This window comes from Rhododendron vialii, chromosome 12a (assembly GCF_030253575.1).
Source record: "Rhododendron vialii isolate Sample 1 chromosome 12a, ASM3025357v1".
NCBI classification, from domain to species: Eukaryota; Viridiplantae; Streptophyta; class Magnoliopsida; order Ericales; family Ericaceae; genus Rhododendron; species Rhododendron vialii.
Window position 1 is genome coordinate 12,502,639 of NC_080568.1, and position 19,694 is coordinate 12,522,332.

Consider the following 19,694-nt stretch of genomic DNA (forward strand, 5'->3'; position numbering starts at 1 on the left):
TTGAATATTATTGATCGTGTATAGCTACTTATATCTTAATAATTTTGGTTTGATTTGATTTGATAAAAAGAGTTATTTAACATTCATATTTCTCTATTTCTTTCCTAAATAAAAAATAATCACACGAACGTTGAAGTTGTCTAATGGAAAAAATAAAATGATTGGTATATTTTAACTACATTAGGCTAGAATTATTTTAATGTACAAATGTAATGTATTGAAAAATAACAACTTTATGATATTAATAAGTATATATGTTCCGATTAAAAATATATGCCTGTTATCCGCCCCCTCAAAACTTTATGTAATGTATTGAACTTAAACTACTTTTGGTTGACTTTTCTCTTTCCCATTTTTCCACTTTTTAATTTTCGGACGGTGCTATGCACACCGATTTTACTTCACAATCCATTTTTTATGGGGTCCACCTTAAGTCTCACAAAAATGTTCTAAATTGCTTATTCTTAAAATTATTTTTATGAGTTTCTTTAAAAAATGAACTCAATTGAATATCGATAAGGGCTTTGTCAAAATTAGTACGAAACTGGATGGTTTGCCCTACAAGTTTTGAAAAAATACTTATCGATATTCAATTGAGCTAATTTTTTTTACTGGATTCCAAAAAAAATATTTTACAAAAGGAATAGTTCAAATCATTTTTTAAGAAATCTGTGCATGTTCTGTGTAATAGAATCTGTGCCCAAAAGACCTTTTTTCCATTTTTTCCTTGTAATCACAAGAATGAACCAGTCGACCCACACAGACAAAAGTGCACAGATTTTTTTATGGGGCCCACCAAGGGTCCTATACATATGATCCGAGCCGTTCATTAAATGTAAAACACTTTTTCAAGGATCCCTATGAAAGATCAACTCAATCCGATACCTATAAGTTCTCGACCCAATCATCTAACTTTTCATTAAGATTTCAAGAAAATGAAAAGTTAAATAATTGGATCTAACACCTATAAGTATTGTATCAAGATGATTTTTCACGGAAACCCTTAAAAAAATGTTTTACATTTAATGAACGGCTTGGATCATTTGTGTGGGACCCGTAATGGGCCCCAGAAAAAAATCTATGCACAATCTGTGCATATAATGTCTGTGAGGACAGATTTTCTGCACAACAATCACACTGAACTTCACATAGCGATCAGAAAAGCTATGTGCATAGCAGCTTGTGCACAGCAGCATACAGCTGTGCACAGATCCCATTTTCTCCCGGCTCGGGTCACACAAAGATGATCGGAGCCGCTCATGTTGTTGGCCTAAATTCTGAAGTGATTTTGGGTGTTTTGTTAACGCTTCTAACGATATCGAACGAAGCTCATTTTTTACAGAGACCTTAAACGATATATTTAGAACAACATGAGCGGCTCCGATCATCTTTGTGCGATCCGAGCCGAGAGAAAATGGGATCTGTGCACAGCTGCTGTGTACAAGCTGCTGTGCACGTAGCACAGCTCCATAGCGATTCAAGACTTGAGCCCCTGTTCTTAACACTTATAGTTTGTTTGTTTGTTTGTTTTTTTCCTTTTATAGCAGAGCACTAAAAGTTTAAACTCTTGATAGTAGAGAAAATTTTTATAAAAAAAAAAAACACCCTTGAACTTTCAGCCAATTCGCCAAAAAATATTTGGACTTTAATTAATGACAAAAAGACATTAAACTTACCATTCTATTAACAAATAGGCCCCTACCTCCAAATCCGTCAATTTGTTACGGATGGAGCTAGCTTTTTTTATTTTATTTTACTTTTTATGTCCAAAAACTACTTTTAACTCTCTTTTTTTTAAAGTAGTAAATAAATATGCAATAAAGATTTTTTTCTTTCAATTTATCAAAAATTACTTTAACCCCATTTTTTACTATTTATAAAAAATACTTTAACCCACCCCTTTTTTTACTTTCAAATTTTACCTCTCTCTCTCTCAGTCTTTTTTTTTTTTTTTGTTTAGAAATTTGACCTCACATCACCAATTAACCCCACAACCAACCGCCAAAATCTTGGCCCCAATTTTATAAGTTCGAAAGTACTTTTAACCCTTTTTTTTTTTTTTTTACTTCCAAAATTACTTTTAACTCTTTATTTTTAGTAATTAATAAATATGCGATAAAGTTCTTTTCTTACTATTTTCCAAAATTACTTTCACCCCTGTTTTTTTTAACTATTGACGAATATTACTTCAAACCACCCCTCCCCCCATCCTTCCTTATTTTTACTTTTAAATTTTCTCTCTCTCTCTCTCTCTCCCCCTCTTTCTTTCTTTTTTTTTTAGAAATTCGACCACATACCACCAATTAACTCCACAACCAAACAATAGTGGATTTTCAGATTTCAAACCCTAAATTACGTAGAGAAGAAAGAGAGTGTTTTAGTCGATCGATCCAGAGAGAGAGAGAGAGAGAGAGAGAGAGAGAGAGAGAGAGAGAGAGAGAGAGAGAGAGAGATTTGAAAGTAAAAAATGGGGGTTAAAGTTATTTTTGTAAATTATAAAAAAAAATGGGGTTAAAGTAATTTTTGCTAAGTAGTAAGGAAAAAAAAAGAACTTTATTTTATATTTACTACTAAAAATAAAGAGTTAAAAGTAATTTTTGGAAGTAAAAAGTAAAAAAAAAAAAAAGTATGTTAAAAAACCAGAGGTTAAAAGTAATTTTGAATTTCTGAAATTGGAGTTAGGGTTTTGGCGGTTGATTGGTGGAGTGGGGTCAAAGCTCTAGAGAGAGAGAGAGAGAAGGTAAAATTTGAAAGTAACAAAAAAGAAGTGGTTAAAGTTATTTTTGTAAATAATAAAAAATAGAGTTAAAACTAATTTTTGATAATGTCACACCCTCATTTTTCAACATAAATATAAGTTAACTTTTCATAATTAAAATCCTCACAATAACATACAGCATACCCCAAAAAGAGTTTTCACCCATGGCACATCGGCCCACTAACTTGTAATTACAAAGAGTGAAGTAAAAGTTAAATCACTACAAGAAAAATTGCATTGGGTGACGAATGAAAATCGTCGCAAATTGTATGTTTTTCGTCACAAATAATATAGGTGACGAAAAAAAATTTGTCGACTAAAGGTTGTCAAGGATTCCTACCTGGTGACAAAATCTATTTTTCGTCACCTATATTGCCTTTTGTTGACGAAAAATTTCGTCACGGAAAAATGACTTGGTGACGAAATTTTCTTCATCACCTATTGTGCTTTTTTGATGACAAAAAATTTCGTCACAAATTATTCCCGTTGGCTCGTCAAAGGTGACCCATCGGTGACGAAATTTTTCGTCGCGAAAAGACATTCTTATATGTGAAAAAAATCTCACTTTCTTGCTCCTACGGGGTTTCGAACCCGAGTCTCCTAAGTTTTGCACGCAAGCTTTAACCAACTACACCACACAAACTTTTCAGCATATGTTTGAAATATCTAATATATAACACATACATTGAACATTAAAATATATTTTGAACGCCATTTTGAACTATTAAACATTAAAATTAGCAATTTTAATAAACATGAAAGTCGTAGCTTTTTATGTTATTGTTCAAACCCAATTTAGATTATCTCAATCGGAGTTCTGAGCAAAGAGTTATGCCCGAAATATACTTGGTGACAAAGCGTAATTCATAAATTTCGTCACCAAAGGATAAAGTTTTCGTCACTGAAAACGTAAAAAGAAGACGAAAATATTTTTCGTCGCCAAATTGGTTCATTTGGCGACAAAATATTTTTTCCGTCACCGAATAGTTATCTTTGGCGACAAAAAATAATTTCGTCTCCTTTTTTACTCTTTTGGCGACGAAAATTTTATTTCGTCGCCAAATAGGAGCCTTTGGTGACAAAAATATCTTTTTCGTCGCGAAATAGTTATAATTGGTGACAAAATAATTTCGTCAAGGAAGTTATCAAAATAGTGACGAATTTATTTTTTTGTCGCCAAATATACTCATTTAGCGACGAAATTAAATTTTGTCGCCACTTTTTCGTCACTAAACATACTTTTTCGTGTAGTGAATAGTTTACAGTTACCTATTTGACAAATAACTAAAGTGAAGACAATTACATCTGTAACACCCTGACTTCTTAGAACGAAAAAGAATAAGGAAAAAGTAAGAGGATAATCATTTAACGGGCCGTTTACCGTTAGGATTTAGGAAGTAATTTGTTTGTGACTTACTTTCTGCATATGTGTCAATTTATAAAACGTTATTGCCCTAACCCTGTTAACATTGTCCCTGCGAACCGAAACAATTAATCCGGAAAGAGGCGACATCTCATGATAGGGCGAATCGGATCAAATCCTATTAGGATATCCCTATATTTTAGATAATGAAAGATTATGCAAAATTCTTCTAGATACACTAAATCTTGCTAGATATGATAAGATTTTAGGTGGATTTTATTAGATATTACAAGATATGATAAAATATGATATGATTCTATTAGATATTAGAAGATTCTAGTTGGATTTTGTTAGATTACATATAGATTTGGAAAGATATTATAAGATATTGTTAGAATATATAATGGATTTTAGATATAACTAGATTTTGGAAGATTATTCTAGATATTCTTAAGATTTGATATGAATTCACTAAGATTTGATATTGGATTTTATTAGATATTATATAGATTTTGTTGGACATTGCTAGATATTATTAGATATTATAAGATTATGTTTTGATTATGATATAGATTTGATTTGATATGATCTAGATCCTTCTTTTCACTTGTATAAATAGGCAAGCCTCCTCCCCTCCCCTCCCCTCCACACACCACACACACCACCAAGTAAATAGAAAAGAAAGAGGAGAAAAGAGAGAGAGAGAGAGAGAGAGAGAGAGAGAGAGAGAGAGAGAGAGAGAGAGAGAGAGAGAGAGAGAGGAGGAAAGAAGAGGAAAAGAATTAGGTACGAGCCATTCGAAAGTAGTTGATCACAAGCCAAGTTGGACGGAACGAAAGGTGAGTTATGAATTATCTCTGTTACATGAATTTTAGTAAAATTATATTTTTGGCTTACAAAAATATGGTTATGTAACATTGAATTCTTTTGTAGCAAATATACTATGGAATTATGATGATTTGAACAGTATATAAAAAAGTATTTCTGATACATCCGAATGATGTCCTTGAATCTAGGGGACGTTAAAGATACTAGTGGGAACGGCGTAATAAGGGCGGAATGGAAAGGGGCACAGCCGGGTGTCCATTTAAATTGATCAATTCACTATATACGTGTTGGGGGTCGCTCCCTCAGTACCGGCGGTAATCGTTGGATGGTATATCGTATGTATGGTTTTATTTATGATATTGGTTATAGTTAAAGCCATAAAAAAACTGAAGCTATGATTTTGGGTTACAGTTCAAGCCTTGAAAAACTGAAGGTATGTTCCTTGTGTTTATTTGATCATAAAAAGATTCCATGGTAGGTCATGTAACTTTGATAATTCATAATCTCACACAAGCAGTGGTTTATGTTGTTGAAATCTTTCATTTTTCAGGTAATCAGGACTAGAATGGCGGGCCGAGTAACAAAGTTATTAAGCTTATGTTATGGTTATGTAATGAATAAGAGAAAAGTGTAGCCTATGTTGATCTTAGCGTAATGAATAAATAGTGATTGTTGGTTATTAGAACATGCTTCCATAAATGTTATGGTTATTTCTTTTTAAAAAAAGAAAAGAAAAGAGGGTCAATAGAGGCCTTTGGTGAGACGGACTCATTGGCTGGTCACGATATTCAAATCCGCTAGATTTGGGTCGTGACAGAGTTGGTATCAGAGCCAGGTTAATTTATAATAGGTGAGGAAAAAGAAAGAAATGGGAAAATACGATTTTTTAGCTTTATAGCGATAGATTGGATTCCCGACTTAGGGTTTCTTGGAATAAAGATAAATAACTGTTTGCAATTCTAGAAAATATTACCTTACGTGTTCTTAATAGTTGAATTGACTTCAGTATTAATGCTTTGTCCCAACCTAACCGTTGAAATAGGTTGATTTACCCCGAGCGTAGGGCCAGGTCGTTGTCAGCATAATATCCGGAAGTTCGATATCATTCCCACAAAGAAAATTCTTTATAGCTTGCTAGGATTTGTAAATGTGAGGGTTTGTGGCGTTTGACGGTCAACTTTTGGTTTTGCTTTGACCGGTGATTAACACTTATAACAAATGACTAGAAAATGAGTTTTAACTTATTTAAACAATCGGCAAGGCATAGAAGTTCATAACGCCCGTGACTTAGCCAACTGACCCTTCTCAACGAAAACTCGGTTGAATCGCACGGCATATGCTATCAACCGGAAGATTTAGCTAGGAAAACTTTAAAGACTAAAGATGAAGTATAGAAAATGAAGTAGTTCTTTTGGCAAACAAGAGGCGAGACATAGCTCACGAAACCATATGTGCAAGCATATGATCACCGGAGGTTAACATCGACAAGTTTCGTTACATAAAAGGCGAACCACGCACGTTTTCCATACCGAACCTCAAGTATTTAGTTGAGAAAGGCAAAATTAACATAAATCACATGGCAGTAATCACTCCGTGGCCTAGCCTAATCGACTACTCACACAACATGAAAAAACTAGAAAGCATGCTAGAATTGGAAGAGATGTTTAACTGATAGAACCGAAATTAAACTTGATATTGTAAAAGATCCAACGCATACGAACAACTTTAATACTCGAGAAATTAACGTAACGTAAATACCTTGAAGTGTTCTTGAGAAAATACAACTTGAAAAGCTTAAGAAGACATTAATGGAGGAAAAACCTAAGGTAGTAATGGGCTAGCTACAACAAAGTAAAAGAGAGCCCCTATTTATACATAAGAGGGCTTCTCTTTGCAAAAGCCAAAAAATATCTCAAAAAGCTACCTATTAAAAGAAAGTTTCCATAAGTGGAAAGTTTGAAAAAACAAGAAAAATATTTGTTGGAGACAAAAGTTATCGATACCCAAAGGAAAGGTATCGATAACATCACTCTGATGATCCCCCGTAGAAAGAAATTATCGATACCAGAAACAATTGTTATCGCTCCCCTTGCCTCTGGACAAATTCTGGAACAAGATAGTGCAAAGGTATCGATTACTTCTTCAATGTAATCGATAACATCAGGTTCCTTTACGCTGGTGGCCGGACCAAAATTGGACAAATGTTATCGATAACATCCACTTTGTTATCGATAACAGTCTGCAGAATTTGCAAACTTCAAGCTTAATGCTGAGCCACCCTGCTATGGCATCTCTGAGGCATCGTCACTTGACTCGAGGGGCTTGGAAGTGCAGCACATGATGGTCTCGAGTACTCGGGTACTCTGAGGGTCGTTCTTGGCGCACTTGACTTGAGGGGTTTGCTACGCTTAGGCACCACCCGTGCCAATTAGGCCACCAAATGTCCTACACGGCTCCGCATGACATCGGATACGTCCCGATCACAATGAGATTAGTACCGGTGGGTGCTTGAACACTTAACTAGAGCCCGGAACATCCATTTGCAATAAAAAACGCTATATTGGCACGTTTTTCCTGCAAAACTAGATGAAACACCTTACGTGCAAAATTGAACTTACAATAACCAATTAAATAAAGAAACATCTGAAAATGGAGGATTTTAGCATCAAGATTATACAATCTTGGATGCTCATCATGCCCCCCAACTTGAACGTTGCTACGCCCCGAGCAACACAAACAAACTAAGAAAAATAACTAACAATCCTTCCGATCGACAAAATAGTTAAGGCACATGCTTATATCTAAACAACTAGCAAGAGTTCCAAAAACAAATTTATTCAAACTCGCAACTAACAGCTGAAAACCATGACAGAACACTAAGTATTGAGCATATTCTGAATAAGCTACAAAAGACCGTATCCAAGATCAAAAGGGAGGATACAGCTATCACAAATGTCACTATTGCAACGAACCACATCCCATAATAAATGCTCGGAATCAGGCAATGGGGAACGATAAATACCATGCCCTATATGTGGAGAGCACCATGAAATAGAATTAGCAAACACAAAGCTATAAGCTAAAATACCGAGAGAAGGCATGCCATGAACTAAAATATGCACTACGTCACAAATTGAATCAAAACGGAATAAAGGCATACTACGGATCAACTAAGGACTTAAAAGCATATATTGACCTTGGTTTAATGAAAGAACGATTAGAAAAATGGGGTGGCGACCATATACTAGCGTGATTATCTACCCTTTGGCTGCCACCAACTCCAACTACCAAGTCATAGGCCACATGCCGGCCACAACAAAAACTTGTTAACTACTAGATACGAGTTCAACCACTAAAGACAATAAAAAGATAGAAATGTGGGCTGTCAACCACCACGCACCCCGACCAAGTAGAGGGATTTGACCTACTACTACTACTAAGAACCACCGACTCGAAACAACTTCCTCACTGTCCTCCAACGTCAGCCCCTAGTTCAAACAAGACCTCCTCCTCACTCTCAGCTTCCTTAACCCTCGACGGTGCCTTGTACTACTCATCTGTTGTACTCTTGATGTACTGAGTGTGCCAATGCAACTCGTGCTTGAGCTCCCTAACTTCCCTTACTAACTTCTTCCTCTCTTTTTTCTCCTTTTGAATGCAATTCCAAATAGCTATATTTTGACAGCAAAGCTTTCTCTATATACTTTCTTTCGATGCCTTAGGATCAGGCACCGACCATAGGGATGGCTTGGGAGGAATGGTAGCTGATGGTCCCGCCGATGTACCAGCTGCAGCAGCCTTGGATTGAGACTTACTTTTCACAAGCACAGCCTTAGTGATGATGCTAGGAAATGGTTCCTCGAGCTTCCTATAGTCCCCTTTAGAAATACCTTTCTGCCTTAGCAAAGCGGTGATCATGCACGGGAAAGGACAACGGGCCGTGCCAAAAGTATGCCCCTTGAAATCCACAATCTGCCCAAAAATGAACTTCGCCCAATCCGCTCTATAATCAACATCATTCATGAACACATACATCACCTCTGCACTCTTTCTCGAAGGCTTATTCTCTGCCCCACGGGGATAGAGATTGTAATGCACCACTTGATTCAAAATCCGATAAGTATCTCTAAACTTCCCCGGTTTGTGCGGAGGGACCCCAACATTAGGAATGGTGAGATAAAGGTCTCCGATAACCACATCCGAATCAATCGGATCAGCACGAGGGTAGTTGACCATATCTCCATCGAGCCTCTCATAGCGCAAATACGTAGCAATTGCAACAACATCAACCATAATAGTTTTACCGTTTACTTTTGACTTAATTCTTTCTTTGGTTCAACACACTCATTTATCTCACCACGACTTGTCACAAAAATATCCAAGATAGCAGAACCCCTCGGTTATGACTTGTTGGTGTCGCAACCAATGAGTAAAGGTGTAGTTTGCACGTCAATTTATAGGCATTGCGATGTACGTTTTGACGATATATGTTTGCATGCTAACTTGATACCCCTTGAGATGAATCATTTTGATGCGATTTTTGGTATGGATTGGCTCGGTGCCAACCACGCCACAATCGACAGTACTAACAAATGTGTCGAGCTCCGTAGTCCAGAACGAGAGAAGATCTGATTTGTAGGAGTTGGAGTATTTTCGCCTCCATACCTAGTATCCGCAACTCATGCTCGACGACTGCTAAGGAAAGGATGCCGGGGATTCTTCTGTAGCGTCATATCAACCCCAACAAGCTAGGAGGTGGTAGATATTCCAGTAGTCCGAGAGTTTTCGAAAGTTTTTTCGAATGACTTGCCAGGGACTCCAATAGACCGGGAGATCAAGTTCAAGATAGAGGTCATACCAGACACCCAACCAATATCAAAGGCCCCATATCGTATGGCTCCAGCTGAGCTTAAGGAGTTAAAGACCCAACTGCAGGAACTGTTGGACAAGGGGTTTATCAGGCCAAGTACGTCGCCATGGGGAGCACCTGTGCTCTTCGTTAAAAAGAAGGATGGCACACTGAGGCTATGTATCGACTACAGGGAGCTAAATAAGGTAACACTTAAGAACAAATATCCCTTACCAAGGATAGATGATCTATTTAATCAATTACAAGGAGCTTGTGTGTTCTCAAAGATTGATTTACGTTCGGGGTACCATTAGCTAAAAGTGAAAGCAGACGATGTAGAGAAGACGGCGTTCCGAACTCGATATGGACATTACGAGTTTCTGGTCATGCCTTTTGGAGTAACTAACGCACCAGCAGCTATTATGGACCTGATGAACCAGGTATTTAAGCAATACCTGGATGAACTTGTAATAGTCTTTATCGATGATATCCTCATCTACTCCAAAAATGAAGAAGAACATGCAGAACACTTACGAATCGTTCTCCAAACGCTGAAAGACCAAATGTTGTTTGCCAAATTCAAGAAATGTGAATTTTGGCTAACCAAGGTGGTCTTCCTTGGACACGTCATCAGCGGTGAAGGAATTGCAGTAGATCCGCAGAAGGTGGAAGCGATCATAAACTGTCCAAAACCAACTACAGTGATAGAAATTCATAGTTTCTTGGGCTTGGCCGGATATTATCAAAGATTTGTTAAAGATTTTTCTAAAATTGCCGCTTCATTAACAGAGTTGACTCGAAAAGGAGAGCCTTTTGTGTGGTCAGAAAAGCGTGAACAAAGTTTTCAGGAGCTGAAACGAAGACTAACAACAGCACCTGTTCTTACACTGCCAGAAGGAACCGAAGGATTTGTAATCTACAGTGATGCATCCCGGCAAGGATTGGGATGCGTATTAATGCAACACGAAAAGGTCATAGCCTATGCTTCTGAACAATTAAAGCCTCACGAAAAGAACTACCCTACACACGACGTGGAGTTAGCTGCAATAATTTTTGCCTTGAAGATTTTGGCAGCATTACTTGTATGGAGTATCATTGGAAATTTATACAGATCATAAGAGTTTGAAGTACATCTTTACGCAGAAAGAGCTGAATTTGAGACAGCGCCGTTGGTTGGAATTGCTAAAAGACTACGATGTCGGAATCCAGTACCATCCAGGAAAAGCCAACGTTGTTGCAGATGCTTTGAGTCGTAAGACAACAAAAGCCCTAAACTATGTTATCACAAGGCAACCACTTTTATTGGAAGAAATGGATCGAATGGGTCTCGAAATGGTAATTCAAGGATTCAATGCCATTTGTACGGCTATCATTGCCCGGCCGGCAATATTGGAGGAAATAAAATTAAACCAAAAAGAAGATCCTAAGCTACAGAAGATCCGTGAACAAATTGAGGCAGCTCCGCATCCTGACTTCGTGGTAGTGGATGATATGCTGAAATTTTGAGGTCGAATCTGTGTTCCTGATGTTTCAAATATCAAGCGACGGATTTTGGAAGAAAGTCATAGCTTAAAACTTTCCGTCCATCTAGGAGGCATGAAGATGTATCAAGATTTAAAGAAAGTTTTCTGGTGGATGGGCATGAAGAGAGACATTGCTAACTTTGTAAGTCGGTGCCTTTTGTGTCAACAGATTAAAGCTGTAAGACAAAAACTTGCAGAATTGTTACAACCTCTGCCTATACCAGAATGGAAATGGGAGCACCTCACAATGGATTTTGTAGTTGGTTTGCCACGCTCATAGAAGGGTAATAATTCAATATGGGTGATCGTGGATCGACTTACTAAGACGGCACACTTCCTACCAGTACGAACAACTCATTCAATGGATAAGTTGGCTACTCTTTATATTCGGGAGATTGTTTGATTGCATGGAGTACCAGTCACTATAATTTCAGACCAAGACCCGAGATTTGTATCTAGATTTTGGAAAAGCTTCCAAAAGGCCTTAGGCACAGAGTTACGATTCAGTACAACATTCCACCCGCAGACTGACGGGCAATCGGAGCGGACAATTCAAACTTTGGAAGATCTATTGCATGCTTGCGTGATGGATTACCAAGGGAGTTGGGAGGAACATTTACCGTTAGCTGAGTTCACCTACAATAACAGTTATCAAGCAAGCATTGGCATGGCTCCTTATGAAGCTTTATATGGCAAGTAATGTAGGTCTCCAGCTTGCTGGACAGAGGTAGGAGAGACACAGTTACCTGGACCTGATATCGTCCAGGAGATGATGGAAAGGATTAAACTCATTCGAGAAAGATTAGAAGCTGCACAAAGTCGTCAGAAGAATTACGCGGATGCAAAAAAAAGAGGTGGAATTTCAAGAAGGAGACTGGGTGTTTCTAAAAATTTCACCCATGAAAGGGGTATTGCGCTTCGGAAAGAAAGGTAAATTAAACCCCAAATATGTTGGACCATTTGAGATCCTAGAAAAGGTAGGACTGATAGCTTATCGATTAGCCTTGACTTCCGAGCTCGCCAACATCCACGACGTTTTCCACATATCAATGTTAAAGCCCTATGTGTCAGACCCAGCACACGTATTAGCCTCACTGCCAATAGAACTAAAGCAGGACCTCACTTATGAAGAGTGACCAGTTAGGATCATGGATCGTCAAGAAAAACAACTAAGAAATAAAATAATTCCACTTGTTAAAGTCTGGTGGGATAACCATTCCGGTGGAGAAGCCACGTGGGAAAAAGAGGATGACATGAGAGCACGATACCTGGAGCTTTTTGAATAAGGTATGATCGCACTACATTCAACTCTTAAGTTTCACCAAGTTTGGAGGACCAAACTTCTTAAGGTGAGGAGGATGTAATACCCCGACTTCTTAGAATAAAAAAGAATAAGGTAAAAGTAATGGGATAATAATTTAACGGGCCACTTACCATTAGGATTTAGGAACTAATTAGTTTGACTTATTTTCTGCATATGTGTCAATTTATAAAACGTTATTGCCCTAACCTTGTAAACATTGTCCCCGCGAACCGAAACAATTAATCCGGAAAGAGGCGACATCTCATGATAGGGCGAGTCGGATCAAATCCTATTATGATATCCTTAGATTTTAGATAATGAAAGATTATGCAAGATCAGTCTAGATACACTAAATCTTGCTAGATATGATAAGATTTTAGGTGGATTTTATTAGATATTACAAGATATGATAAGATATGATATGATTCTATTAGATATTACAAGATTTTAGTTAGATTTTGTTAGATTACATATAGATTTGGAAAGATATTATAAGATATTGTTAGATTATATAATGAATTTTAGATATACCTAGATTTTGGAAGATTATTCTAGATATTCTTAAGATTTGATATGGATTCACTAAGATTTGATATTGGATTTTATTAGATATTATATAGATTTTGTTGGATATTGCTAGATATTATAAGATTATGTAAGATTATGTTTAGATTATGATGTAGATTTGATTTGATATGATCTAGATCCTTCTTTTCACTAGTATAACTAGGCAAGCCTCCTTCCCTCCCCTCCACACACCACACACACCACCAAGTAAATAGAAAAGAAAGAGGAGAAAAGAGAGAGAGAGAGAGAGGGAGAGAGAGAAAAGAGGAGGAAAGAAGAGGAAAAGAATTAGATACAAGCCCTTCGAAAGTAATTGATCATAAGCCAAGTTGGACGGAACGAAAGGTGAGTTATGAATTATCTCTGTTACATGAATTTTCGTAAAATTATATTTTTGGCTTACAAAAATATGGTTATTTAACATGGAATTCTTTTGTAGCAAATATACCATGGAATTATGATGATTTGAACAGTATATGAAAAAGTATTACCGATACATCCGAACGATGTCCTTGAATCTAGGGGACGTTAAAGATACTAGTGGGAATGGCGTAATAAGGGCGGAATGGAAAGGGGCACAGTCGGGTGTCCATTTGAATTGATCAATTCACTATATATGCGTTGGGGGTCGCTCCCTCAGTACCGGCGGTAATCGATGGATGGTATATCGTATGTATGGTTTTATTTATGATATTGGTTACAATTAAAGCCATGAAAAACTGAAGCTATGATTTTGGGTTACAGTTCAAGCCTTGAAAAATTGAAGTTATGTTCCTTGTGTTTATTTGATCATAAAAAGATTCCATGGTAGGTCATGTAACTTTGATAATCAATAATCTCACACAAGCAGTGGCTTATGTTGTTGAAATCTTTCCTTTTTCAGGTAATCAGGATTAGAATGGCGGGCAGAGTAACAAAGTTATTAAGCTTATGTTATGGTTATGTAATGAATAAGAGAAGAGTGTAGCCTATGTTGATCTTAGCATAATGAATTAATAGTGATTGTTGGTTATTAGAAAAGGCTTCCATAAATGTTATGGTTATTTCTTTTTGAAAAAAGAAAAGAAACGAGGGTCAATAGAGGCCTTTGGTGAGACGGACTCACTGGCCAGTCACGATATTCAAATCCGCTAGATTTGGGTCGTGACAACATCTTTTAAAGAAATTCGAAAGAGTGACAATGTCATTTCCTCATGTCAGCTTTCAAAAGGTTCCCAATCAATGCATGCACAACACTCCATGCTACAGCTCTGAATTTGCACCTGAAAATGAAGGGTTGAGCAAACGCACGCCCGTTTGGAAAACCTCTACAAACCTTGTATGCAAAATGAAAAAATTTGGACATAAAAATAATGAAGTCTGAGACAACAAAAGGGAATGCAATAAACGCAAACCTCAATGAGTACTTCACTTGTCATTAATCAATCTAGTCAATTTATTAGTCATCTTTTACATTTCCCTTTTTTTTTTTTATTCGAAGTTTCATTTCGCACACTTCTACATTAAGTGTCTTACATTCTGAGTCTTGAGATGTCACGTCCTCAATTTTTAACATAATTAATAATAACTTTAGATAATTGAAATCCTTGCGATAATATAGGTAATACCCCAAAAGACATTACAATTCCCAAATTCGTATAAACTTGATTAGCAATTACAACATTCAAAAAAATAAACGATACAGTGTAGTACGGTTTTCTTTACAATGATACTAGGATAACTTCGGAAAAGAGCTTTTGATGGTGATATCAGCATGCACTCCTCACACTCCATGACAGTGACCTGCAATGTACCTGAAAATGATAGGTTGAGCTACACTAGCCCAGTAGAAAAATCTATTCTAACATTATGTATATATGAGAAGACAAGTGTAAAGGAAGAAACATCGTTAGAAAATGACAATTTGAGCCAACCTTGAGCATACTGCATAGTCAAGACATTTAAGAACTCAAAGGACTCCCTTGTGGCAATCTTCTCACTCTTATGTCACGTATCGTCATCTATCATATCCCTACAATCAGATTTCGTTTATAGCCTTACGTGCAAATGCCTGCACCGATCTTCCTCAACGCGTCACACTACGGCAGGTCATCTATGCCTCTTTGGCAAGCACTCTACCAAATGAAAAATCAAATGACAGATAATAATAAGAATAGCGTAGTTAAAATCCCACACGAAACTCGTTACCACAAGTCACCACACACTACAATGATATCTCAAATTCTTAGTTCAATACATTCAACATTGCCTTTAGAGTCACCACGGTTTTCCCCGGGTCTTTTCCCTAAGTTGAACCAGAAGAGAGTCACTGTGGCTTTACCCAGGTCTATTATCAAATCCAAAGAACAGTTGGGTCACCACAGCTTTATCCGGATCTATTCCTGCATTCACAAGGCACTTGGGTCACCACAGCTTTACCCGGGTCTATTCCCATAATCACAATTACTCACGATGTAAACTTGTCGTTACAATTTCATAACAGGGTCTAATATACTACAACCATTAAGGGGGCAACACCCACATATCAACGAGTATAACAATCATGCCCATCTCGCATTTTCCACGATCGTCATCATTTCAACCAAAACTCATCATAAATTCATAACTCAACCTTTGAGCAATATTTAAGGTCTATCAAACTCATTCTTAGGTTGTGGCAACTAACCACCCTCCACTCCTATAGTCCTAACTTTTTGTATACTTAACCTGTCAACGTAATTTTGGTGGCTGTTAAAAGATGACTTCAAAACCTTGAAATCGATAAATCATATGCTTGAATTGGACTTTGGATGAGGAAGTGATAATCAGTCGAAGTTGGGCAAAAACCCAAAAAATGACTGCAATAGCAGAAAACGAGGTAGCTGACACACCTTCACTCCAATGATCATAACTTTTTGTGTACTTAGAATTTTAAGGTGATTCTGGTGGCCTTGGAAAGCTAACTTCAAGACCTCGAATTCAGTATATAAGTTGCATTTTTTGATAGCGTACGAGAAAGTTATGACTGTACTGGCTAGACAAAAAAAATGAAATTTTGGCAACGGTCATCAAATCAAACCCTACTCGCTACCAACACTTCCAAACACCATTACAACATCAAAACTCACATTTCACTATTCTCCGAGTGTCCGGTACACAACGGTAGGCATATCCGTATAACCTCATTAATAAACATGTAATTTAATGTAAATACGATTTTTCACATATTAAACGATTAAAGAAAATAGAAAAAATTTACGGGTCTCTACATGAGAACCCCGTACGTCTCCCATTGATCTCCAATGTGAGTTCAAATAGCTCTTTCTCCAATAACACACCGAATAGTGGACTTAAGAAACTTTCTAGGTCTTAGGACCCCGTATACCCACAATACATTTCTGGGCGCTCGTGACCTGTTACATCCATTTTAAGTTTCGGGTATCAAAACCCCATATGCCGATTGCAATTCATTTGTATTGCATTTCGTCATATGTGTTTCTAAGACTCTAATTTGCAAGATAGGGATATTGATGTTAAGTAAATGGTTCACGTCCCAACTCGTATTTCCATTCCGATCCCAAACTCGTTATCCCTACTCATTCCTCGTACTACATGGCATCAATAGTCAAGTTATCGTATTTCGTTATGATTCATCCACCCTTCTATTTAACAATCGACCTTATCAACACACGTACGGTTTTACGAGTTCACATCGTCTATTTTAACATCTCATGGTATCTTTGATAGTTAAAACGAACACACAATTAAGGTATTAGGACGATACACATCTCGCACGATACTTGAGTTCTACACAACGAAAGCCAATGAATGAGGATGATCAAGGAATCTTTGGAGTGCAATTAACTATGTTTGGAAGTGGTGTAGAGTAGCTAGAAATGTGTTAGAAATGAGTGAAAGTCACCGCAATCGAACAAGGAATAGAAGAAGCAAAACTGTCCCAAACCAGAGGAGATATCGATACCTCCTAAGGACGGTGTCGATACTAAAGGGTCCTAAATGACTCCAGGTTCAAGGGTATCGATACCTCTTTGAGGAGGCATCGATACCTCTTTGAGGAGGTATCGATACCAATGACACACAGAAACTTCGGTAGATTTCTCTCATATCAAACCCAACTCAAGACAATGATCCAAGGCATGAATCATGTACACAATCAACTCAAGAACATATAAAGAGTATGAGAAATCCCTGCCTCGAAGTTGGAGAACAAACAGGAGAAGAGATCTGGCCAAGCAAGCCTTAGAACTTCAAACTCCAAACTGAGCGAAATACGATTCACCGAGCTCCTACCAACACGATTCGAGCTCCAATACGCATAGAGGTGCAGAATTTGAAGCTATTTGGTGTGGGTTTTGTGTTGGTTAAGTGTAATTTTGAGTTAGAGAGGGAGAGAGAGGCGCCGGGATGGAGAGAGAGATGAACGTGAGAGATAGGGGGGAGGGGTTCATGTGCTAATACTCCTAACCTCCCTTATATACACACATATGTAAACTACACTAACGCCCATATGTTCTATTTTCTTACTCATCAACCCACAAACATATATTCCACATTATCCTCCTTTTATGAAACATTAAATTTTATTAAAAGAATTTATGGGTCTCTACAGATAAATAGTAAGAAAAAAAGGAGTTTATAGCATATTTATTTACTACTGAAAAAAAAAAGTTAAAAGTAATTTTTAAAAGTAAAAAGTTAAAAAGAAAAAAAGAAAAAAAGAAGGAAAGTTAATGCCTTCCGTTAGCTCCATTCGTTACCAATCGATGGAATTAGACGGCGGTGGTCTAATTGTTAACGGAATGGTAAGTTTAAGTGTCTTTCTATCATTAAAGTTCAGGGTTTTTTTGCGAATTAACTAAAAGTTTAGGGTTTTTTTTAAAAAAAATTCCCTAATAGTATTGTGATTTAAACTAGGGAAAAATGGCAAGTGGAGTGGAATGCAATAGATTTCTCCTTTATATTCCCATGCACATGGACATGGTTTGATTTCGTAAGCATCCATCCCCTTCCCCAAGTCCAATAGGATAGAGAAGATTAGGATTAACGAATGGAAAAAAATAAAAAATAAAAACCTAGGGAAAAAAAAGGGGACAGTGCAAAGAGTAAAGTAAGGAAAAGAAAATTAACCATGCTACGACCCCACCCAACACATTCAAATACACACCGACTCATAATATTTTAATTTTGCTACACTTTTCTCAGTTTTCAAATCTACCAAAAAATCAAGGGTACTTTACACTGACCTCCTCTGAAGTTTCTGACAAATACACTGACCTCCCTCGCTGCCCATTAAACTAGGACAAATGGGTTTAACTTTGATTCAAAAATGGCCAAAAAATCCTCACCAAATGTGGATTGGATTGCATTAACCTCTCGTACTCTATACTAACACATATTATTTTAGTATTAGCATATCATCATATCATAAATATAAAAGACTAGTATTTTATTCTGAATGGCATATTATATAATCAACAGAAAAATTCAAGAATTAAATTTTTTTAAGACATTACATCATTTGTGCCTGTACTAATCAAAAGCAAACAATTTTTTCCGAAAGACCAAAATGGAGCAACTAAAGACAAAAATATCAAAAAGGCCAAAATAGAGTGATTGGATAGCATTTTTTTTTTTAATGTTTTTGGGTATTACCTATCCTGTTCGTGAAGTAATTTCCATCCAACACACACAAAACAAGTCTGAAACCAAACCATTATGTATGTTATATTGTCTACCTTTCCGGCATGATTGGGTTTCCTTCTTGAAGAAACACCCATGTAATGGTTGTAGATCATGATGCAATCAATTTAGGAGTAAGTTGGGGTGGGTTTGACTTGATTTTTGGCGTACATAGTTACATGGACCATCTTGTTATGAAGGTTTTCAGTTTTCATAAGGTCAATTTTTGGGGTAAGGTGATGAGATAAGATTTGTTTCAATGAAAGCGTCCCATATTTAAATGCACGAAATGAATATAATTCTCGTTTTTTAATTTTTTTATTTATGGAGATTAACTCATTAATTTCGAAATTGAAGGGAGTTACTGGGCGTTTTCAATAATTGGTGCTGTGGAAATTAAGGATAAACCAGTAATTAAGGATGACTGAACGTGTGTCATTTTGCTGGTGTAACATCCAAACTTTCGATGCAATTAATGTGAAGTGGTGAAGTCATTGGGCTAAAGACAGTGGTTCAAGAGGAAGAACTTTACATAGAAAAAAGAGAAACAGTAGAGATATACTGTGTGCAGTGTGTGTGGGCTCCACACATATTAAAGTGTGCAGTGTGTGTGGACTCCATACACTTGTGTGTGGATATGTGTGTGTATCTATTTGGGTGTGGTCTTAAAATAATTGTACTGAAAATACAATAAGAGCTTAATTTGCAATGATGAGCTAGCCTGGATCTTTTTGTTTCTTAATTTGTTATTATGACACTTGACTTGTCTTGGTACGACTTCGAAAATGGATATTTGATTACAGTAGCTAGCTAGTATGGCCTTG

At 36.9% G+C, this 19,694-nt stretch overlaps 1 long non-coding RNA gene across 1 annotated transcript; it reads left to right on the top strand.

The window, feature by feature from the left end:
* The first annotated feature begins 13,404 nt into the window (after positions 1-13,404).
* LOC131311153 (uncharacterized) lies at positions 13,405-14,211 on the top strand. Its single transcript, XR_009195418.1, has 2 exons — positions 13,405-13,536; positions 14,075-14,211. It is a non-coding gene; the product is annotated as an uncharacterized LOC131311153 (long non-coding RNA).
* Positions 14,212-19,694: the final 5,483 nt, after the last annotated feature.